General features: G+C 37.1%; 1 long non-coding RNA gene across 3 annotated transcripts in view; it reads right to left on the bottom strand.

Annotated features, from left to right (window-relative positions):
• LOC140238029 (uncharacterized) overlaps positions 1-25,222 on the bottom strand; it is a 93,794-nt gene that overhangs the window by 21,877 nt on the left and 46,695 nt on the right. The window contains exon 5 of one of the 3 annotated variants that reach the window (XR_011901879.1): positions 22,063-22,376. The exons of the other annotated variants lie outside the window; for them this stretch is intronic. This is a non-coding gene — a long non-coding RNA (uncharacterized lncRNA). Of the gene's footprint in view, positions 1-22,062; positions 22,377-25,222 lie in introns of those variants that run through there. 3 annotated transcript variants of the gene reach the window in all.

Here is a 25,222-nt window from a genome sequence, read left to right as displayed (position 1 = left end):
GAGTATTTGTGATATAAGGAAAGAGAGGGAAATCCCTTGTGTTTTAATGCATATAATGTGTGTGAGAGAAAGAGGAGAGATGGAGATATATGGAGAGAGAAGAAAATGAGAGATATACGAAAAGAGAGAATAAAGTGAGAGATATACAAAAGGGAGAAATAAAGACAGAAATGGCAGGTGAGGGGTAAGGACTGCAGGTGTTCATACTCAACTGTGTCTGACTGTGAGGTTGTGTGTGTGTGTGTGTCTGTCTGTCTGTCTGTCTGTGTGTAAGAAAGAACAAGAGAAAAATGAAATGAAAAAGAGAAATGAAGGCCACAAAAAGCCCGCCCATGAACCAAATAACAATACCCTTGACGATTAGTCATAAAATCTGATTCATATATTTTTCCTTCTGGTGGGGAAGGGAAAGAAAGAGAGGGTATTCAGATAGTAATGAGGATGACAATCCAGAGGTTGGCATTATGGCCATGATGGACCATCATTAGGTCTGATGGAGTTGAATCATAGTTCACAAGGCCCTCTGCCTTACCTTTGCCATTCAGTCATAATAATGAGGTTATCAACAAATTTCCTGCCGAATTCTAGAATCTGTGTAGACTTTGCACACATTCCACCAGCTTCCCGTAGGTAGTGGCTTAACAAACTTGAGGTGGCTTTATACATATACACACATGCTCAACACATGCTCATGGTCACATTCAAACACTAAATACAAATCATAATTTGCATAGTCTACAGTCACTGGTTTTTTCCTGTGATGCTGCAGATAGATAGATAAATGAATGGATAGATAGATAGACTGATTGATTGATAGATTGACAGATAGAGAGATATATATTGGTTTATTCTGGTAAAGCAAACATGAAACAAACCAGCCCAAAGGCTGAATTGCATGCTATGTACATACAGATACAAAACGATACAATGCTTAGACACATTTAATACACATTAAACATAAAGAGGACACATATGGGCTTTATCTACCAATGCAATCGACTTTTGAAATGCAATTTGAAATCAAAGGCTTATTGCCCATAGAGAGTTGCTACAGAGTACATGACATATGGTGGCATACTGTTAATAGCTTGACCTGACCAAGCAGGAATGTGGTTTGTGTATGAGAGTTGATATTAAATCACTGCAAAACACATCAAATTTGAGGGTATTAATGCCACATTTTATCAACTTTGCAAAGCTTTGAAAAGATAAAAAAGAAGAGCACCTGACATTCTCTCCTACTCTTCTTACACTCAAACTGAAATTCTTCCTTGGTTTAATGTTGGAACAATCACAAAGTACATCTCTGCTAAGTATATATATTGTGAGCAAAGAGTGAATTTCAAAACAAGATGACTTTGAAAGTTTACAGCACCATCTACTACATAAGTAGGGAAAGACAAAAAAGTCTCTTTCTTACCTCTGGAATATGGCAATGATTTGTTCAACAATTTTTATCACTGATCAAAAGGAAGCTCTTCTGTTTTCATCATATATGAATTTCCTTTCACATATCAGAGCTGTGGACTGTGGGTGAAAAAAAAAAGCCAGCATCAACACATCCACTATTACAGGAATGAACGCTCGACTTAACACACTGCGTCAGTGCATTAAACCGCAGCTGTAGCAGAATGATGCAGAATGTGTCATTACCCGCCTGACTGGTCAGCTCCCTGAAAAGACCAGGATCAGCCGCGGATTGCGAGTCGGACAAAGGCTCTCGAAAGCATGCCAGAGAGCTCAACGGAAGGAATTAGATGATTGGATCATTTTTTTCCCCTCTCATGTGTGTTGCAAGCAGAACATGTCACAAGGCAGATCCTTTAACAGTGGACAGATTTCCCACCTCCTCTCTCTCTCTTCCAGCTCTCTGACACTCCTGTAGATAATAGGAGTCGCTGGTGTCGCGAAATGTGCCAGATTAGCACCTACCGTTCTCATCTGTCAGGAGACGTCACAGAGGCACACTCCTCCATCTGGACCACACCTTGTCTTCCACCAACACTACCACCACCACTGCCACTACCACCATCATCATCATCATCATCACTTCCATCGTGATGTGTCATCATCTCCACTCCATGTCTGCGATGCTGATGGACATGATTGAGTCTCCTCTTTTGTCTTCATTGTTGTGGCTGCTTCATTTACCATCATATGGTCTTTACATCTCTCGTCATACATTTAAAGTTAATGATCACTTTCTTAACATGTAGCCAGAGTTTATTGCATATGACTGCAGTAACATGTAATCAGTTCCTCCTTGGCAAAAATGCTGCGGAAGACTGAACACCTCTCTGGTTTTGTTTAGAGATTTGTTATTGTAACTTTAAGGTAAAACATAGTTCTGGTACGCCTGTACAACTGTCAAATTTTGCTTCAAAATGTACATGTATGCCTAAGAAATGTGTGAAATAATGCTGTACTAACAAGATATTCGTTTAGTGATGACAAAAATGTGAAATATTAACCAAAAAGGTTCGCATCCCAGAACTTACCCGATCGGTGTCAGGCTGACTTGTACTTGGGGACAACTCGGCCTCGCTTTGACGGCGGGGCCGAGTTGTCCCTCTGGATTTTACAGTGTTGTACGATGGGAGTGCTTTGCATTCTGGCTGGTCGCAGTTATGGGCCGAGTTGATACAACGCGCACCATCAAAGAACCTCTTTGGCGTGCATACAAAATGAACATGCACCTACATATAAAATATGGCACTCACGAACTGCGTTTAAATTGTCTGAAATAGGGTCGAGTTGTCCCTGAGACCGAGTTAGCCTGGATCCTTCTGGAATAAAAGTTGGTGTACCAACTTTTATTTTTTATTTCAAAATACTCCAAAACAACTCATCATCCCGGCAAATCGCATCAGCCAGGTAAATTTCTTCGTAGCCTCTTTCAATATATTGCAAGCATATATGAAATAGTGCGAGACGGGTTCTCAAACCCTTACCAGAACTATGTTTTCACTTTAACGTTCTTTATTATTCCAACTTCAGTTGATACAATTATAACTCTAAAGGGGTAGAATAAGACCGCAGACGGACAAATGCAAATACAAAATCAAGTTACTGTTAACTTAGCATTGAACTTGGGTCATTAGTACCTATTATTTTGTTACTATGCTCTGTTCATCGATCAGCACAAATGTCTGGAAACTAATTGTACATGCCTTGATATTATCAAACCCCTTGATCCTTGCTGTGCTACCACGACATCCCTGTTGGACAAAGGCACATTGCTATACCTGACTAGGATTGCTAATCTATAACTACGTCAAGTTTGGATTGATTACTGAATGCTGATAAGCAAGCCTGGCAAGTGAAGCTAAGTGCATAGGCACACACATACACACACACACACACACACACATACACACAAAAGGTTAATCTAAACTCCAGTATGCATACACAGTTATTACAAATAGCTAATAGCTTGATATAGATTTCTTTTTATACAAGATTAAGCATTACATGACGCACATGACCACATGAAATACAAAAGAGGAGCATGTAATGAAATATGAATTTAAACCCTTAAATCCATATGCAATTCATAAGTTTATTAGGATTTTATTCAATTATAATCCAATTTGATGAAATCAACTTAAATGTGTCCTTTAATGTTCAATGTTTAATGTTCAATGACTGAAGTTTCAAATGAAACACATCTGTACAAAGTAATGACATTTAAGACTTAAAAGTGCAAAAAGAGAATAAATGGAAAAAAATGAACAACTAAAGTAGAGATGAGGCATTATTTTTGTTAACAATTACAGTAAATTCATTAAGTACCATAATGAAGTACCATAAACATGGTACAGCACCAGTGAACATACAGGAATTTGTAGAGTTAAAAATCAACATTTTAATCATCTCCGAAGTTCACAGGATCAAACACTATTGAAATATCCATCAGGGAAATCAAAAGCTATCCTTAGTGACAGGGCATTCTTGTATGCTGCACCAAAATTATTGGAAATAATCTCCCTTTGTTTGTGAGGCAAGCAGGTATAGTTAATGAGTTTAAGACCAGGTTAAAAGCTCATCTTTTGAATGATGCTACTTATGTTTAAATTATGCATGTCTTGATTAGTACTTTGTAATGCACAGTAGAGTATATTATTATAGTAGCTGCATAAATGTCCTGTATTATCACTATCATTGTTATGAGCTACTAAATGGATGTATCTATAATCATTTCAATATTCTGTATCCCTCACAGTCCCAGTTTGTCTATTCTGAATTTGAAAAGTATTATGACCAGATTATAGCTCCAGGAAGGTAAATTTGGAGGAACTTGGTACATTCATAGTCTGAAACAGGTACATTCACACTCTATTCACACTACATTCACACTCTATTCAAATCAATTTCAATACATAATTGAAGAAATGCAGAGAGGTGCAGAGATACTTTGTCTAAAAGTAAATATTTAATATCATTAATAATCATTACTATAATCACAACTACCATGATCATTAGCAGGCCCGTAGCCAGGATTTTTCAAGGGGGGGTGCGGTCACTAAAAAAACGGACCTTCGGTACCAATACCAATGATGACACACACACACACACACACACACACACACACACAATTATATACATACACATATATATATATATATATATATATATATATATATATATATATATATATATATATATTCTTTGGACGACCGAACTACAAAAGTTGTATAACAATTTGCGCGCGAAGCGCGCCGCAAATTGTGAATTTTGACTGTTTTAATGACGTTTTAAAGTCTCGAGCAAATTTGTATTTTTGTCTGTTGGCAATCGCGTTACGGTATTTCATCTAGGATATAGTAAAAACTCATTTTGCCAGGAAGTTGCAAAGTTTAATTGTGTTCGAGACTCTGCGCGCGTAGCGCGCCGCAAAATTGAGAATAGTGATTTTCCTGGTGTTGTTTTAACTTTTATTTTTTCTATTGTATACCCGCGTTAGCAGGCCTGAAGCCTGGTATGCGAGTTTGTCAAAAACGAAAATAAATAAGAAAATTTTTAAAACAAAATGAATTGTAAATGTGAACCATTTATATTTTGCCTCCTTGTGGTAGGATATTTCCAGCATTTCCGAACTTTCAAATAATCATTTTAGATTTAATAATATTAAAGGTAGTAGATCCGATTCGCAAACATCTCCAATATCAGTCAAATGTCATATTAACCATCATGCTAAGAAGGTTTTCTTTGTGAAATTTGGAGGTCAGTGAAATTCAAAAATTAAACATCCGTTAGCCATTGGAAGAAGTTGAGTGCAAATTCAGACCTCAGGCTTAGTGCTCAGATGTTTTCCTATTTGATTTGATCTGTCTTACTGTGCACACTAAGATACATACTGGAATGGTTATTTCTTATTTATTAAACTATAGTAGCATATTTGGTTACTAGCTGTCTCTAGGCATTTTCGAATTTGGGCTACAAAGAGATCCACTACCTTTAAGTTAGAAGAGAGATAAGTAAATAATGATAAAATAAACAAACAAAAGAGAATTAGTTTCTTTTGTAATACTATCTGACAAACTTTTTACTTTACCATTTTACTTCATAGCTCAGCACTTTCCATATTCTCTTATACCCTCTTACCCATTACATTTAAATGAAATACAACTAAAATGAGTTTGCGTGCCTGCATAATACTCTTTGGAAATCATAAGTGAAAATGTTCTTAGGTTTGGCTCACTTTAAAATGAGAACCAATAGAACTGTCACAACATGAGAAAATGTATTAGTAATAATCAACACTACATTTCCGAATTTGGCCTGCAAAGAAATCCGCTACCTGTAAGTTAGAAAAGAGATTAGTAAATAATGATAAAATAAACAACAAAAAAGAATGAGTTTCTACCGCCGTATCCAGAACAGAGCCTGAAACGGTGCAGGCTCAAGAAATCGTTTGTACTATAATACGTCTTGAAGTACTGTGTGATACTGTTGACTCAGACTTCTACAAAGCTGTAAGTGAGAATTGTAATCCAATCCGACTCATTACCTGAGATATTTATGAAAATATATCAATAAAGAATGTAAATTGAATAACGATGCGTCACAATGCAGTCTAACGCTCTCACAATGCTATCATACATAGGGTTTTTCACTGACTGTTTTTACTCCGGAGCTCTTGCAATATTCAGGCTTTTGTAATACTATCTGACAAACTTTTTACTTTACCATTTTACTTCATAGCTCAGCATTCTCTCTCATACCCTCTTACCCATTACATTTAAATGAAATACAACTAAATTGAGTTTGCGTGCCTGCATAGTACTCTTTGGAAATTATAAGTGAGAATGTTCTTAGGATTTGGCTCACTTCAAAATGAGAACCAATCGAACTGTTACAACATGAGAAAATATATAACTAATAATTTGTTGGAACCGTAAGCAAATGCCAGCTGAAGGCGAGTAGGCAAGTGTGTTTAAAAGCATTAGATTATGCACGGAGATCGTACAGTTACTTGATAGATGATCTTTTCTCGAATATTGGTACTAGCAAAAAGGGCTAGAAAAAGCAGCTATTATAATTCGTTAGGCATGCATAATGGCCCAATGAGTGTTACAAGAGAACTGGAGTAAGACAGGTCTTTCATTTTGTTTTGTCTCTCCTGATCGTTCGTAAGAAATGCTAATTCATGATCACCTTTTCACAATTTGATTGGAGCATGCATTCATAATGGAAAATAGTTGACATAATAATCTATCCCCAGGCATTATCATGCCAACATGTACTTATATATATATACATGTACTATATCTTTGTGAGAAGTAGATATAAAATGTCTCAGGTTTTCGATTATAGTAATTTCGTGGAAATTTCTTTAATTTTTATCATATATGTAAACTTGAGGCTATTAGATTTTCATCCACTTACCTCTGTTCCTGTGAAAAAAATGCAAGTGTCAACCTCCATGTCATCCACGAATCGCCCGTACTCGGGCGGCCAGTGGAAAAAAAAAAAACACCGATCACACGCGCCAAGAGCCATGGCATGCAGTGCCAATATAATGATAGCTCGCACAAATTAATACATAACATTATTGTGTTTGTGTGCATGGGGACGATCCGATGGTTCATACAACAAAAGGGTTTCGTACAATTATTTTTAACATTGTTAAACGTACTCTTCCACATTTACGTAGCATATAATGTGTCTTTATATTTATTTGGATTGTTATCTTGAGAATTGCTAAAAACAGTTATTATGAAAAAGTGGACCTTTCAGAATTTTGGGGGGTGCGTACGCACCCGACGCAACCCCCCTGGCTACGGGCCTGATTAGTGGTATCATTGTTATTGTCATTATTATTTCCAATATTAGTTATTACAATTGTACTATTATTACTGTTATTATCTTTATTCTTATCATTATTATCATTATTATTATCATTAACACCATCTCTTTTTTAACTATCATTATTGTCACCATCATATCTCGCATAATTACAATTACTTTTATGTTGTTATTACTACTGTAAAATGTTATTACTACTACTAAAAAATGGCAAGTTCTACGGGGGGGGGGGGGGTGAATGGAAGGGATGAATGCACAACAGCTGAAATGAAAGGAAGTTCACCCACAGACATCTGCCTTTGTGATGGCACCAAATTATATCCAGCCTTTGCCTTAATGGGATGGGCTGCTGTAAGGTTTCCTATATGAATGTGATTAATTCTTTAAATTTGACCTCTTACAAACATATTATACTTTCAAATTTCAATTCTCATCCATTCATTCATTCCACTAGTTATTCTTCTATCTTCGTCCATGGGGAGTCTTGGTAATACTTAGTATACAGGGTACAGATTAATCACCAACAGTGGTAGGTTTATACACGTTTGAATCTAGCCCATCAAACATCAGTTAATTCATTCTCGTTCTTTCAGGAACTAATCATTACATCTGTTTTATTTGATCATAAATGAGGCATCCTTCCTCGAAATGAAGATTTGAAGTCTAAAAAAAGAAAACTTAAAAAAAAATTCTTCTATGGTAAACATGAAGTCAAATTTCTCATAGCCTATTGAAATTCAATGGGGACTGGAGGAGGATATGTCGTTACATCACTTGGAAGTGCACGCCCCGATGATAAGTGAAGTGGGAAATTAATAACCCCCTGAGAATGGGGGGGCCCCCAAGTCGAGCCCCTATCGAATGATACATTTGCCATGCGCAGCCATTTCCGAGCACCAACTGCACACGTCTGAAGGTCTCATGTTAAATCATATCCAAGTGAGATGAACGACTGGATATACTGGAGTTGCCAGGATTATAAAAATGTAAGTCTTTCGCGATGAGTTTAGATTTCAGTCATGTATTGCGAGAGAGAAATGTTTTATCACAGTGGCACATAGCGATGATACATGATGAAAGTGCGACATAATTGATAGACTATGTTTGCACTTGAGGCATGATCATCATATCTGTTCTACTTTACACAAACAGCAACTGAGCATGTTGTATTTCTCGTAAGTGGAGTAAAAGTTTCTGACCTTATGTGACCTCTGTTCACAAAGAGGTGACTAAACTTGATTTCAATGAGCCTGGAGCAAAAAAAAAAAGACATGACTACAGATAAAAAAGAAAAAGAGCAGAAGCGCATCCTTGTTGCATTCTGTAACTTAATCAGTAGCAGAATGTGAGTTATTGTGTTTCTGTATAACAAACAAAAATTCTTACAAATTGTAAGCGACTAAGTCTGTGATACATCTGCGATGCCTATCACATGAATGACGATACGTTGTTACTCCTACTTAATTTTTGCATGTGAAACAACCTCATCACCATGTAAATTACAAAATTTGAAATATCATGTGGCAGACCCAAATTTTTCTAGATTTATTCATCTCAGCTGATAATATGAATAACAGTGCAGGTCTCGTAACTTGGCACATTACACAATTGAAATTATTTCACAGACTTTTTTTGCTTGCAACCATCTTCAAAGCATGAACACACCACATAATTTTCAACAATAGAATGTCGTCTGACCAATTTTGCCAGGATTGCATCTTTGACCACAAATTGAATTGTACACACACGTCAAGTATGATTTATTTCCCTTCCATCAGAATTGTCCTTGAATATCTGATACATTCATGAATCCACCACAAATATCAAAAGATTTAAATTGTGAGATTTTTCCTCTCATGGCACAATGTTGCTCTTGATCATATCTACTCATTCAACTGTTATATTTTGTTTTGTTTTACTTTTTTTTTGTTTTTGGTCAAAGGAAGAGTGCCTTTCATATTGTGCAGAATAAATTGTCCAGACCACAATATCTGAATCAATGAATCCTATATCACAGTAATAAATAGTAGCTCCAGAGTATCAAAATCAAAGATTCTTTTCTGTGTATCTGATAGGGCAGAGGGAAGCAAAATTTATTTTCAGACCCTGATGATACATCTTTATCTTTTTTATTATGCAGTTTATTCTTGGTACACACACATAAACAAGACTTTCACAGAGAGGCTCTGTCAACAAAAAGCTTTGCACTTTTGGGTTGGATTATTGGCCTTGGATGCTGCTGGGAGTGAGGGCAATATTCCTTGGCCACTGGAAGAAGCTGGAAGCAACATAGCATGGCCTTCAATTGGCACCGGTGTCATCCAGATGAAATCATGTGTCATCACCCAAGTGTTTTGCTAAGTCATGGACTGTTTAGAATTGCTAAATTCCATCCTGGTGTCGGGGACATACCCTGTGGTATGCAAATGCACCCTGCATGACCCAGATTAAATGACGGAGCATGGTGTAGAAAGATTGATTGCGACCAGTGAAGACGTAGAATTGATGCCAACTTTTTTGTCCTAAAAGTTAATTACTGGAGGATTTGCATTATCTATTTGGACCAAAACAGCACTGATATACAAGATATTTGGCTGATAATCAATGCACTGTCTGTTTGTGAGATTACAGAATATTTCATTTAAACATGGAGCTACAACTTCATAATCTAAACCAGAAATGAAGGAGGTTACAATAGGCTACAACAGTGGGTGTTTTTGAAGTCTTTGTGATCAGTTTTCCAATTCACATTTTTGAGGGTTTGCTACTTATCAAAATATGATGACAGATGAGCCAATGTCAACATCAATCACAAATATCAAGATACTTCTCAGTTTTGTTTTTTTTTGTGACAAATTTTGGTAAAACCCAAAATATATTCAATATACCAATATGTCTCCATTTCAGAGCAATTTAGAAAATATCAATTTTCAATCGTAACTTCATGTTATTGCACAAGTTGATGGATTTCATGACATGTTTTAAACTAGGCAGTTTTCTTCCTTGACAGATCTAAACACAGCATGGATGACCAATTAAGGCTTATGAGAACGAAGGCCTGAAGACAGACAAACAAAACACTCCTGGGGGCTGTTTACTTTGTGGCGACCGCATCGTTCATCCGGGAATCTTGCAGTCAGTGTATGCGATACTTGAAGATTCTGTTAAGATGGCAACATTTGCCAACTCTTCCATTTTGTCTGACGGGATGAGGACGTGCCTAAACTGTGGAATAAGAGATTTAAACAGCTGCTGATGAAAGATTTCTCATTTTATGGCTTTATGTTATCTCTTAAAGTTTGTTTACATTGTTTGTTTGTTTGCCTCTTGCTTATCCCACTGTAGAGGATTTGTAAGGAATGTGCTTTTCCTGTAACTTTAGAAGTTTAAAACTTGTACATTACAAATGAATTCCAAAACCCCCTAACCACCTAGCTCATTCTACCTGCTTTATATCTTTCATCTTTCTCTGTTCCTTTCTATTTTTTTTGATCTACATTCCAGTTACTGTGTTTACATGTTATGTAAATAGATATATATTAACAAATATACTAATATGTATGTGTGTATGTATGCATGTATGTACATGTATGTATTGTATATTCATATATGTATGTTAATATTATGAGACATCTTGATACTTTACATAATCATGAGAAAGCTGAAATAAAATGCTTCCTAATTAAAATCTTAGCCATGATATCATATCATACTGTTAGGAACTCCCTGTTGCAGACATTTCTGTTCTTCTTTTCTGGTTTTCTTATCTCTTTGCACCAGCAGACACATCCAGAGGACCTATCAGCACTGTGCTCCTATGTTTCAGTTTATGCATAATGATTAGACCAGAGTCTCATTTCATACAAAGATGGCATGACAGCAATTCTTGGCAGAATGGCAACTTCTTGTAGCAAAAGCCAATCACAAAGCAATATTGTTGTCATTATTCATGGCAGGAAGAGTTCCTATCACAGCAACTTTTTTGTGACATGGAGCCCAGATTTAACTGAGACAAAAGATGTTAAATGCATGGTATACAAATAGTGAATGGTCACGAGTGCGATGGTACAAGATTTCTCATGAGGTGAGAGATAAGGTGCTCTATCCAACAAGACGAAGCCGCGCTGAAGAGGGTGCCTCATTTTTCACTAAGTGCGAAATCTTGTTCCATTGCAGGAGCAAAGACCATACACCACTTGTTTTATACAACAGATGTGGTCCACACAGATTCTTAAATTGAGCACAAAAGTGGCGACCATTTTCCATGAAAGGCGAATGAGTAGCACAGTCACATTTGCCGTGTATTTACACAAAACAAATCAATTGAAGTTGTTTACAGAATTGAGTGACAAAATATGCGATTGTAGTAACATGCTTGGAATTATTGAGTGTGCGTGGCAAATATTTGTTCATTGTGACATCAGAATACTGTGCAATGGAACAAAAACTTCGTCAATCGTGAGTTTAACATGGAAATCAACGGAAATTGGCGACGTCAGCCATGCAACATCCATTTTTTGCTCACACAAAGCTGCGCACAGCTGACAGGCAACAGCGTGCAATGGAACTTTTAAAAGAATGTCACATGATGAGCAATCAACAACTCGGATAGCAACATTCTTTTTTCTAGGTGTTGTATAAAAGGTATCGCTAAGGTGAGGGGTTTGTATTTTGGAGAACTAACCACACTCCCACAGGTACCTCCTACTCTGGTCACGCTGGACAACAGAAGAGATGATGGCATTGGGTTAGACATTAACAGTATCGGAAGGAAGCTAACTCGGAGTGAGCTCTAAAAATAAATATTCTCTCTCTTTTCAAGAGAGATGGAGAACCAAGCCTACGCTTGCTTGATAAAGAACAGGAGAAGAAAGACGCAATAGGACCTTCTTTTGCACCATATACTCATCGGTCTTCCTTGTCCTCCTCTTACCTTGGCAGAGACTCGAGGATGGGATGCGGGAGTGGAGTGGGGGTGGGGGTGGTGGTGGGGGTGGTGGTGGGGGTGATGAGAGTGATGGAAAGTGACCATAAATGGACTGGTGGCTCTGGACCCCCTTTTGGTGGAGAGTGGCAACCATCCGGTGCCAGGGATGCAATGGAAATGAAAGAAAGGATTACGGCAGATGTTATGATATGTTGGAGTTGGAGTTAGAGTTCACGGCAAGTACGCTTCATACATTTTGTTGGGTAGATGACAGAGAAGTTACCAGAATGGTGGGGAATGGGGTTTTATTGCTCCTTAAGGACCAGAAAGGCATTAATGCAAAGATGAGAGTCTCTCTACACCATGCTTTTGGATCCTGTGCTTACAACTATTGGTTTTTCAAGTTTAGGAGTGTGTGTGTGGGGGGGGGGGGATGGGGGTGGGGGTTGCATGTAATACACTGTCAAGGGGATATTTCACCTTCTAATGCCCTTTATATCTTACACCTACGCAGAAATGAGAAATTTACCACTCACTGACATGGTATCATGGAAAAGAAATATTCTCATCGAACACATTTGAGCCAACATCCTCAAATCAATATATACCCTTCTTGCCTAAATGCAATGATATTAAACGCATGAGTTCAGGAGGTGGGGTCGGATGGAGGGTAGTTGCGGTTGATGGCAGTCGAGGATGAGAGAGAAAGAAAGAGAGAGGTGAGCGCTGGTATTACAGTGATCTATATGTTTATTCTACAGTCCCACTCCTTATGTGATACACAGCAGTGGAACTTTTTTCCGGCATGCCCGTGAATACGATCAATCACTAAACAAGTTAATCACACCCTACAGTAACAGAGGCAATACTGCTGCTTCCAGAGGAGCATCTACCTTCCAACGCATCAAACTCCTTCTATCAGTGATAAATACACAAACACACACACACACACACTTGCAAAATCACTGGAGGTGATTGTTACATCATTCTACATTAAGAAAAGCATTCAATCTGGAAGTAAATTTCTAAGAGAACTGCTGGTATGACAGAAAGGTTAAAGTTCACTGCTGTGAAACAATTCTTCATCGAACGAAGAAAACTATGATCCCTATACTTTATGTTCATCATGATCATTATTCATTTACATTCTGTTTCAATGAGGAAGAAAATGAGGCAAAAAAGAAAGCGAAAGGAAAAAAAGAAGACCCAAACATGTACAGCTGAACAACAGAGACACATTGATCCACAATACCTTTTGAGAAAAGAATATTCACCATTATTATATTCCATATACTGTAAAAGTGGATATTTTCGCGCGACTAATTTTTCGCACTTGGCCGGGTCAGAAGAGTTTCGCGTGTTTTTAATTCCGCGGAATCTAGACATCACGCACAGGAACATATGGCAAGCAAAAATATTCGCGGGATTTTATTTTCGCGCTAGTTTCTGGTTGCGCGAAATGCGCAAAAATTTCAACACCGCGAAAATTTCCACTTTTACAGCACCACCTTCATCCACCAGTATTAAGGAATAGGGAATTGTTATGAGAAAATTAAAACAACAACAACAAAAAAAAAACCTGATCAATGATCTTATTACCTATGGGAACATGATGGCTATTGTGAAAGCCTATGGGAGATCCCAGAGTCACATAAAAAAAAAGTGTTGAGGAGTATCTCACATCCCTTTTGCCTTATGTCCCATTCTGCCCCCACTTACCATTAGGCAGGTACCAAGAAAACATTATACTAATGACACAAGCATATCTCTCTATATATACCTCTCTCTTCTCTATATGCTTCTTTCCCTCTCTTCCACCCTCCCATCTCTCTCCCTCTGTCTCTATCTATATCTCTTTCTCTTTCCCTTACACACATGCTCATACATTATCTCTATTTCTGTCAAACTTCTTAACTGGTGCCCCTGGGGAATATAATCATTTTTCATACCTGCACACTGCAGGGCTTCTCAACTGCTCTAAAAGGGATGCATTTAAAGGCTTTTCCTCTCTTTGATATATTAAAGGCATCCCTTCATGTATACATGTGCTTACTTACACACACAAACACACACACAGATAGATATGTATGTACATATATATTGTATATAACAAAACAAAGATAACACTTTTTTATTTCATCCTCTTGTGTGATTTGTGTGGAAAAATTGCAATTGACATGGAACCATTCTTCACCAATAGAAAAATCCATCCTATTTCAAAGCATTTTCTTCTGACTGTGTGACATCAAATGTACCACTACTGAGAGGTTGTTTGTTTTTTTCCCATTGATAATTCAGGAATGATCCACAAATTAAATGTTGCAGCTGTTCGCTACATCCTGGCCCATCCTTTTGTTCCAGCCATAGCCACACCTCAACGCGCGGCAAATGTTTCTGCTACAGTAACCTTAAAACAATAAACGGGGGAATATTGAAACAAGTTTGCTTTACGGCCAATGTGAGTCACGTCGCTCGGGTTTCGTCGCCCTCCGGAGTGACAGTGATTTTAACCCACTTTTTGAGAGAGACACCTCCACAGGGAGTTTCCCCCCTTCTGCATGTCTTTACAGAAATAGAAAAAGAAAAGGGAGGGGGATAGTGACCAAAAAAAACAAAACAAAAAAGGAAATGGGGGAATTCCTTGCCCCGTTCACACCATAAGAAGACCCCTCTGCCAGCACCAATGATCCTTTGTCATGCAGATGTGCAGGAGTGATATTACACCAGCCTGCCATCCCAACAGACCCAGGCAAGCAGATCTGCTGCTGGGAGATACAGTCGACCTGCATTTGCTCTGTGACAAAATATGCCATTTAATTATTTTGTATGCATCTAACCTCCTTAATCTTCTTTATATTTTCCAGCATGGACATGACAGCTGTCTTTGTCCTTTTCATCAAATTGCGATGAAATGACAACTACTGTGTAAAATGCAAGCAGAAATTGATTACAATACACACCTGGAAGAAGTGATGCCCTCCCAGAATATAAAGATTCCAAATTTGTGCAAAATACCTTAAATATGAATTATATTAGAATTATATTTAGATATTGATAATATGCATCAAATTCTACATGAAATGTCAGAGTGGGTATGCAGTGGGAAACAACTGTTCTAATTCTGTGGCTTTTTGACCCTATCTGCATCCTACATCACACCTACTGCTGTAGTGTGTAAATATCTCATACTATAACTCTTTCCATAATACCTCTCTTGTCTGTAGGAATTTTTATTAATCTATGACATGACTCCTGAAGTTTCTTCTTTGCAGTTGAAAGAGAAAATCCTCATATTCATTTTTTGAATGGATGTGTAAAAGGGAAATTTGAAGTCTTCTCCATACTTAATGTATCTACATTAGTTTTCAGTTCTCAATAAATGATTTGCATTTACTCCCCATCATCTGGATTCTATTCTGTCAAGCTAGAGTTGTATCATCATACATAAGCCTACTTGATACACAAAATATTTCATGGCATTATCATTCCCCAGTTTTTATTGGTCGACCAATGAAAATATTACATCCCAAAGTGTAAGTGTTTTGAATATCATAACCAAGGTGGGAGGTTGCTAGTTTTTCTTTTGAAAAGTGTCATTTCTTTCCTATTCTATCAATGTGGTCCTAAAGCACAAATTCAGCACAAATTTAACCACTTGAGAAATCATCATATAAGTCCCAAATCAAAATATTCATGAATCATTTGGTCATTTGGCACTTAGAGTGGGCTAAACAAATAAAACAGCACAAATGCACCCCAGCACCCAACATATTAAATCACTGGAGTTGATCATTAACTCAACCTCATTCATCCACACATCATTGTCGATGAACTTTCTGAAGTGGATGCATGGTTTCCCCGCAGTGGGAATGCAACTTGGCAAGAGAGACAATTGCATGTGAAGTACGACCACCACCACCATCACCACCACCATCACCGCCAGGCCGGAGATCCTGACAGTGCAGTCAATCAATGAACACGTATCGAGAGGGGGGGGGGGGGAACATGGACACAGGTGAACAAAGATGCTTAGAAAAATGAATGAGCTGACAGCAGGCAGGTGAGACAACACGTCCATCCAATCTGGACCGGTGATGAGGGGAAAAATGAAGATGGTAGACAGTCAGAGCGAGAGAGCTAGCAGAGAGAAAAGAGATGTTGAGAGACGGAGAAACTGGAAAAAAAATCTTCTCTTGCACATGATGCATATCCAAGACACGGCAGCGAGAGTCCCTTGTTCTTTGACCCAAGAACAAAAGGGATAGAGAGAGTAAGATATTATAGAGAGAGGGAGAGCTAGCGAAGTAATAGCATCGGTGACTCAGGTAGGAGCGGAACGTAGAGAGTGAAGGGGAGAGAGGAGCTTGTTTGCTCTGCGTGATCCCCTGTATGGAGTTTTCAGCTCCGCTTCAATCGTCGGGAGAACAACTTGCGTTACCGCATTATTTTTCATGGAGGTTTTCATCATGGGGTTGGGTGCATGGTCTTTCCCTTCTTAGTTTTCTTTTCTTTTCTTTCTTGCTTTCTTTCTTTCTTTCTTTCATTTTTTGAGGAAAGGTTGGTTTTTGTTTGTACAATTGGGCAGCAAACAATAGCGGTTGCCAAACGACCGAGATTGAGAAGCCACAAGGTTAATTGACATACACACGGACGACTTGGTTTGGTCCACATCGTGTGTATCATTTCCCGCCGAGTCTACCCTAGCTCGTTTGCTGAGCATGGTCTTGACATTTCAGAATGTATGAGTTTTTCTTTTCTTTCTCTTTTGTATGGAAGTATTATAATCATGTCATTAGAAATGGTTTCTGTATTCATGATGAAGAGTAATATTGTGATTCTGGAAAGAATCTCTTTTGTTCATTTCCTGTTTTGTACAATTTTATATTGGTGTCTTAGTCCTTAACGTTCTCAAAAATCTTCTTTGTTGATCACATGCATGCAAAATTACACATACATATGCAGATAAGTGTGCATTTTTATTTCATATTCAACTACTTGCTAAATTGTTATATATTTTCTCTCTATATATGTATACATATATAGCATATACACTGTATATGTGTAAATATGTATATACACACATATATACATATGTGTCTGTGTGTGTGTGTGTATGTGTGCACATACGCACATGAAATATTTTGTCTTATTCTTCAGTAGACTATGATGCCATCAGATATGCTATAAGCTTTTCTACATCTGTTTGTATGCAAGCAGAAAGTGTTATATAAAGACTTTGCAATATCAAAACTAGGTCAGAAGTAAACATTGGTGAATGCAAAAAAAAAAAAAGAGCAAATGGCTTTTCATATTCAGAATGCTTGAAAAACAGATATAAAAAGAATGGATGCATTCACACATGAAATATGGATGGCTGCCTTGATGGGTACATGTCCAAAAACACCCCACACCTGGCTGTAGGTGTAGAAAGAAATGATAAGTTCAGATGTGCATGCAACTATACAGAATGAGTACACTCAAAAAGGAGACATGTGTTAAGCTGTGGGTGTTTACACATTGCACCTTGTAGTTCCACTGATGTGTACAGAAAAAAAAAAAAACTACTCAAAGTTACACACAAATCAAGATGTCATTTTACTTAGTTGAGACATGCAACTTTTACTTGATTGCCTTTTGTTTTCAATCAATACTTATTCAAAGATTACTTTACTACTTGTTAACTGTCATATGTGAATACATGTATACGACTGAAAATATCAATTTACAATGCTCTGTGATTACTGAATATAAAATAACTCTAGTGTCATACACTATCATTGGTAAAAGAGTTGAAAGATCTTTTGAAATTATTCCTCTATAATTCACTTCGTCTTGCAGAACTTGGAAGTTAGCGTACTTGTGATTTCTTTCAAAGCAGCCTGCAGAATAGCTGTAAACATCCAAACTCAGGAACTGATTTTGGGTCATTTCTTTTTTCTTTTATCTTCAGTATCAAATATGCTTGTAATCTCCCAAACAAAAGTGAATAGAACATCATTGATCACTTCTTCATTTCAAATGCATATCTATATTATAATATATTTTGGGCAGTCGGCAAAGGAAATGCAAATTCATCACTAGAAAAACATCATGAAGATGAAGAATACACTTGTGTTGAAGTGGTTTGCATAAGAAATGCTGGAAGTTTCATTAAAAGAATAAAAACCAAATGTGTCAGCTGCACTCCACCTTCAGCTTTGTTTGTTTGGTTGGTTCTGTATTTCTGCATTACTGAACATTCCAGTACAATATAACATAATGATGAATTGTCAACATTACTGACAGCAGAACACAATGTAAACAGAACTTGCAAATTGTGTTTTGTTCTCAACTGAAGGCTAATCAATGTCAAATAGAGGAAACATTTACGAAGCAAAAAAAAAAAAGAAAAAAAGCAGCAGATCACACATCGTAAGCCTATGCTTGAAATGATGGCAGCCTCGCTTAAGATGAAGATGAATAGCTCTTTCCTAACACACAAATTCAAATCAGGTCAAATAAGATGCAGGAAGAATCACCCATTCCTCATCATTTGCTCTGTTAACACAATGCTTAATATCTGTCGGGGGAAACCGCTTCATTCTATTCACGGTTTCTCGGCTCAATCCCGTCCGTCCGGGCATCCGCGACCCCTGACCCCTTGTAATTTGGATCGGCATCACCCATCACTCTAATGGGAAGTAATTGCAAAATATGGAATGTGTTTGTCTTTTAGATGACTCATAACCTACACATACAGTGGCAGGCTGCTGGTGGCAGGCAGGAATAGTGGGGGGGGGGGGCAGTGGTGGGTTTCTTCGTCCCTCTCTGAGCGTCGCTTCATACAGTCTGCCAACTCTGAAAGGCTGGCAGGAGAGACGAGACCATTAGCAAAGAAGTAAAGTGTGGCTCCAGGAGCCATGGCAACCATCGGGCAAATGGATGTTGGGTTTTGGGTTTTTTTTTTAATATATATATATATATATTTCTCTCTCTCTCTTTCTATATTGCTTTCATGCCCAATAACAAAGCTGTCTATTGGATAGCTCCAAATTGTTGAATTTGTAGACAATTTTTTTAAATGATTGCATTAAAAAAAAAACACTCCTTCAGGCATTCCGTACTTATCCATGAAAAACACTATAAGTAAAATGTTCCATGTGTATCATGTTGACACTGTGGAATTGACTTCTGAAAGGCATATTGCTTCATTCTCTTCAAACAATTTAAGAGAAAAAAAAAATCATAGTTGATTGTGAAAATCTGATAATCAATATAAGGTATAAAAGGTGTTAATAATTTTTTCATGGAAAGAATAATTCTGCATTCTATCTTCTTTCTTTCTCTCTCTCTCTCTCTCTCTCTCTCTCTCTTCATATCAGATAATATACAGTCACTAAGCCTTCTTGGGCCAACACCTGCCTGACATAAACTATAATGCTCATCATGAAGTAATGGTCGTTCCTCAAGTATGCACCAAAGTTGATCCACAAAGTTCTGCATTCTTGCAAATAAAAACAATTGACCCACATACACACAAACTTTTTGTTGTTTTAATATGAATTTTGTTCAGTGATATGGAAATTATACTAATAATCATAATCAATGTAATACAACATAAGAAATCCAGTAATTAAGATTACTTGATTACTTAGATACAGATAGTGTGTATACACACACATATACATACACACGTGTATGCGTCTACTCCTAGAAGAAAGCCTAATAAGCCCCTAATGTTTCCCTCACATAATATATACTCAGTGCAGTATGCAGCGTTTTCATTTTTTCCTAATTTTGCTAGTCTTAACAATTTTTGCAAAAAATAACAACTGGCAATAGTATTGTCACTTGCCACCCAAATGCGATGTATGTGATGCATACCATGTTTAAGGTAGGAAATTACTAGATTTATTTCTGTTAGCAGAGAAAATTTATTCCTTCATTGCAGTTCTCAATCACATATTCAACCACTTGCATAATTATTACAGATGTCCAATTTGCTAAATATTACATCTGAAAAAAAAAAAATATATATATATATGCAGTACATAGGGAAAAAAAAAACTTGCTTCCATTACCTCTGAAGGATGATTGAGTTCAAAAAGAAAAGAACAAAAACTCATTCAAAAGAATATTCTTCCAAAGGGATAGACTTATATTCCTATATTCAAATTCAGTACTATATTCCTATAGTACTATAAACTTATTGAGAAGTATTCTATTCACTGGTATCGGACACTTAAACACTGGCAAACACACACATGCACACATGCACGCACAAGATGCCGATATCCTCGCATCTCAGATCTTCCATCTTACAGTGGAGTAACCTGTGTAAACAGCCAGCTTCAGCACGTGACCTTGGAATCAAGCTCGAATGTTTAGTAAATATCCCCCAGACACACATTAAAACACCATTCCCAACAGTCTGACCTCATTTATTACACTCGAAATCTCTTTTTTTCTCCCTTCTTCTTCAATTTTTGCCTCCTCCACTGTCAAGTGCTGCGGAAAAAAGCACAGCTTACTTTCAAGTAGTGTGGATTCGAATTAAAGGACTCTGAATGTCAATATCTACAACTCTCACACCAATAATACTTCTATTCATTGTTGTACCTAAAGCATGTGTCATCTATTTTTGGAAATGTTCTTTACCATTACCAATGAAGTAGACAGGTGTGCCAGAACAGGCCATGAAATTTCTTTTCCATTATGTTTTTGTGCAGGAATTAACTGTTTATTACACATTTATTTGCCCTTTGAAATGGATTAGTCATCAATTAACACTTAACTCTTTCTTCTTTTTTTTTCAAACAACCATTCTTTTCACATGCAAGCTCCTTCTGGCAGTCAAGCCCAGTATGCTAACTGTATGTTCAAGATTGTATTTGAAAATCACATTTTCCCACAAAGAATGTCAGATAAATCAACCCCATTTTAACACCTATTAAACTGCTTCATTTGTGACTGATGTACTGTACACCCACCATCTGAACATGAACTCTTGGCCCAATGACATCTTCAGCCTGTACTTGACAAAACACACTTATGCCTATCCAGTCTTAGAAAGGCTTCCTTTTTTTCACATTTGAGTATTTTGCAAAAGCCCCCCCCCCCCCCCAAAAAAAAAAAAAAAAAAAAAAAAAAGAAGAAGAAGAAGAAAGAAAAGAAGCCGATAACAGATCAGGTATATCTTTTCCACTAGAAATGCAGAATGACTGTGCAGTATTAATTGACATTTCTGACATTTGATAACATAATGTCCTACACCTTGAATTGTGATAAAGTTGAGATAAATGAACACAAGACACCACCCATTACGTATTGGTATCTCTGCAATATGCTTACATTCATTTTCATTCATCCTTAATCTAATTTAAACACCTTGTTATAATGAACGTAAATAGATAGATAGGAAGATAGATAGATAGATAAATAAATAGATAGATAAATGGATAGATAGATAGATAGATAGATACATACATACATACATACATACATACATACATACATACATACATACATACATACATACATAGATTTATCATGATAAATAGTCTTACTTTCTTTTGCATACATTTTGAATTTAAAGTCAACCCATGTACCATCTATGTCTACTTCTGATCTACAACTTCTCTCCTTGATCTCATCTTTCACAATATATTTTCCTCATTCTCTCTTCATCACATATTCTTACCCTCCTCCCTCTCATTCTCTCTTCCCCTTGCTTTTCTCCTTTTGATGTTAACATTTCATTCATATCTTCCTCACCTTTCCTCTCTTCATTGCTCCATATTTTTTTTTTTATTTCTGCTTAGCTTCATCTTTTCTTCATATGTTCCCAAACTATCTCTCACTCTCTCGATATATATCTATCTCCACTTTTCTCTCCCGCTCCCTCCTTTCTTCCATCTCTCCAGTCACTCTGCCAACCATCCAGTCAGTAATCAATACCCCAACACTAATCTGCTTAGCTCCTCTCCCGGCAAGCTGAAACCGTCAGAAATCAATGGGGCTGGCTAGCTGGGCCAGTCAGACGGCCCGGGATCGGCGCAATTCTTCCTCTCTTTTTTTTCCAGGCATGGCTCGGCTCGTACTCGGCGAAGGTTACTCCTCCGTTATCCCGTGACCTTCGCCTCATCTCGCTCATAACGCGGAGCTGTGAGCGTGACAAAATAAAGTAATTTTGCACCGCTATGATTCATAGGGCGCTAAAGGTCCACTAAGGTATCACATTCTTCTCATCTCAAAAGAAATTTTCCTCTTTTTGGGGGGACTTTTCTTATAGCTGGCTGTCACCACTAACATGGAATTGAGAGAACAGATGCAAAGTCTTGTGTGCTTGGAAGGATCGAGTATGGTGGAAATAAATGAGAGGGATTCCCTCACCCATTTCCTTGCAAGCAAAAAGTAATTCATTGACCTATAAAGACAGAACTTAAAGGTGCATCAGCTGGACAAATTCATCTTCTTGCATATCTGCAGAACAAGCCATTAGGCCTGTGAAACAACAGACAGCAAAAAATCTCATCCATGTGCGCTGACAAGATTGATTACCGTAAAATGCCTCTCTGACCCTCCCCATGTACTTTAGAATTATTTTACAAATATGAATAAAGCATTTGCTATATGAGCTTAACTACATTTTCAAAAACTACATGTCAACAACTTAGCATCATGCAGACAAATATGCGAGACATGTGTTTTTATTCTGTACAAATAGCTTTGATCACCCATTAAAACTTATAGCAAACAAGCTAGAAAATTATTTTTAAAAAAGTTTCAAAACACAGTCCATACAGTTGAAAAATAAAGCTATCATCATACTTTTATAAGTTGGTATTACATTCCTGGTAGAACTATTATTAATAGTTTCATCATATGACACTAAAGTACAAAATAAATGATGTTTAAAACATGCAAAGTTTAGGAAACAAGTTTTAACAGGCAATTCCCATTTTCCACAAATGCATTTAAGGAGCACATACAGTGATTTTTTTTTCTCTCATGTGCTATTTAACTCATGTGAGAATAAAACTTACTGCCGTTCTATTGCCCACAATGAAAGTAATATCATTGATTGAAATATAACTACCTTCATTCATTAAAAAAAAAAAAAAAAAGTAAGATGAATACGTAACAGCATGGCTAGAGCACTGACAGAGGTTGAAATCTCCTTGATATAGTTCCTACAGTCATGGTAGTGTAATGTATTCATAACATTTCCCATTACTGAAACACATCTATAGGGATAAATATCATGTAATATGAACACAGAGTTTATACTATTGGTTCTCATAATTCATCATTAGAAGGCAAACAACATACCGGTGATGTAAGCCACAGATAATAAAGGGTCAATACCCAAAGTATGTAATCTATTTTACGCAGCAGCTGTCGCTTTACTGTTTGTGCGTGTCCACAGAGAGAGATAGACAAGGATCATTGAATGCGGCCAGAGAAATTTGCTGATATTAAACAGGCTGCCAAGATTTAATGAACTTTAGATGAGAACTCATGAATAGCTATGCCCCCCCCCCCCCCTTTAATGTCCGCCTCTGTTGCCAGGGTCATTGCATAATCGTCCATCCCATCCCCGCTCCAGCCACGGCGTTCAAGCCTCTCTCCCAAGGACTCTGTCAGAGCGTGAGGGAATTATGACATTGCATCGATTTTCATGGGGCAGCAGTAATCATGACTCCGCTTGTTTAATCAGAGGTAAATTGTTTGTGGAAATGAACGGGCGATCGGGCAAAACCGGGAGCAGGAAATGTTTCATTGCGTCCGACACCTCGTTTTCCTAGCAAAGCCTTCACTTGGCCCTACGAATGCATGAATACGCAATTGCTGGGACGTATTACACAAATTTATCTGCTTGATAGGAAGGAGTTCGAGAGAGAAAGAAACAGTGTTACACTTTAAAGTGTGCTGTCCTTTTGGTGTGGCCCAGGGCTGTGAACTCGGTCACATGTGTTCAAACTTTGAGTTGGTGAGGTGTAGTATTAGGGGTACAGTTACTTGACAGCACGTACAAGGAAACATGGTAGAACCTATCTGCATGTGTCCATGATTTACATTCCTGTTTTTGATTCTTTCACATTTCATTTCATTTTACTTGCTATTACTATATTTATTTTCATATTTCTAAAATGAAAATACATAAAAACTAATATAGTGCATTTGAATATTCTGACCCCTAACCTGCACTAGAGAAGAATTTGTTATATAACTGTATAATTGTACTTTTTTATTTTGTTTTTCTCTTATGTTCCGATCATTGTTGTACCCGTGCTCCCCTTCTCAATCTTAAACTCGTTTTTAACTGGGACCTGTGCTCAACAAGCTCGCTTTTAAGTAGGTTCCTTCATATTTCTTTAGCATTCATTCACAGATTCCAAACTTACCAGATCGACCACTATTATGTTTTATATATTTGCAATATTCTATGTATGTCATGTATTTCATTTAATTTTGTTATATTTGATGTAATTTTTCATCGAGAAATATGAAAATAAATTGAAATTGAAATTGAAATTGAACGTATCTACAATAAAGAAAATATTTTGGAGGAGTATGTAAAGATGGAATACAGACAAATATGATGGGGCCTGACTCATATCCATGTTATTTAGAATCTAATGATATCATACAGAGAGCAGTTTAAAATATAAAAACTAATGAAGTTTAAGAATGAGCTTTCAAAAAAGTTATGATAAATACAGTTGCATGCCAGGTAATAGTCTTGAAGTAGTCACACTGCTATCACATTTCACTCACACTAGTATATAAATGCATAAGCAATATGTTTACATTGTTACAGATGGAGACTACAGTTAAATTTATACAAATGTGTTTGCAAATGTACAAGTATAAAACTATGAGCAAAGACAAAGAAAAAATAGGCTAAGATACCAATGACTTCAGCTACATGTGTCCTTTAAATAGTCCACATTTTTTGACTGAGTTCAGCACCAACTATTTCACCATATAAATTTGAACCTATCT

Source organism: Diadema setosum, chromosome 14 (genome assembly GCF_964275005.1).
Source record: "Diadema setosum chromosome 14, eeDiaSeto1, whole genome shotgun sequence".
Taxonomy (NCBI): Eukaryota; Metazoa; Echinodermata; class Echinoidea; order Diadematoida; family Diadematidae; genus Diadema; species Diadema setosum.
Note: the sequence above shows the minus strand (reverse complement) of the source record. Positions and strands in the feature narration are given on the sequence as shown.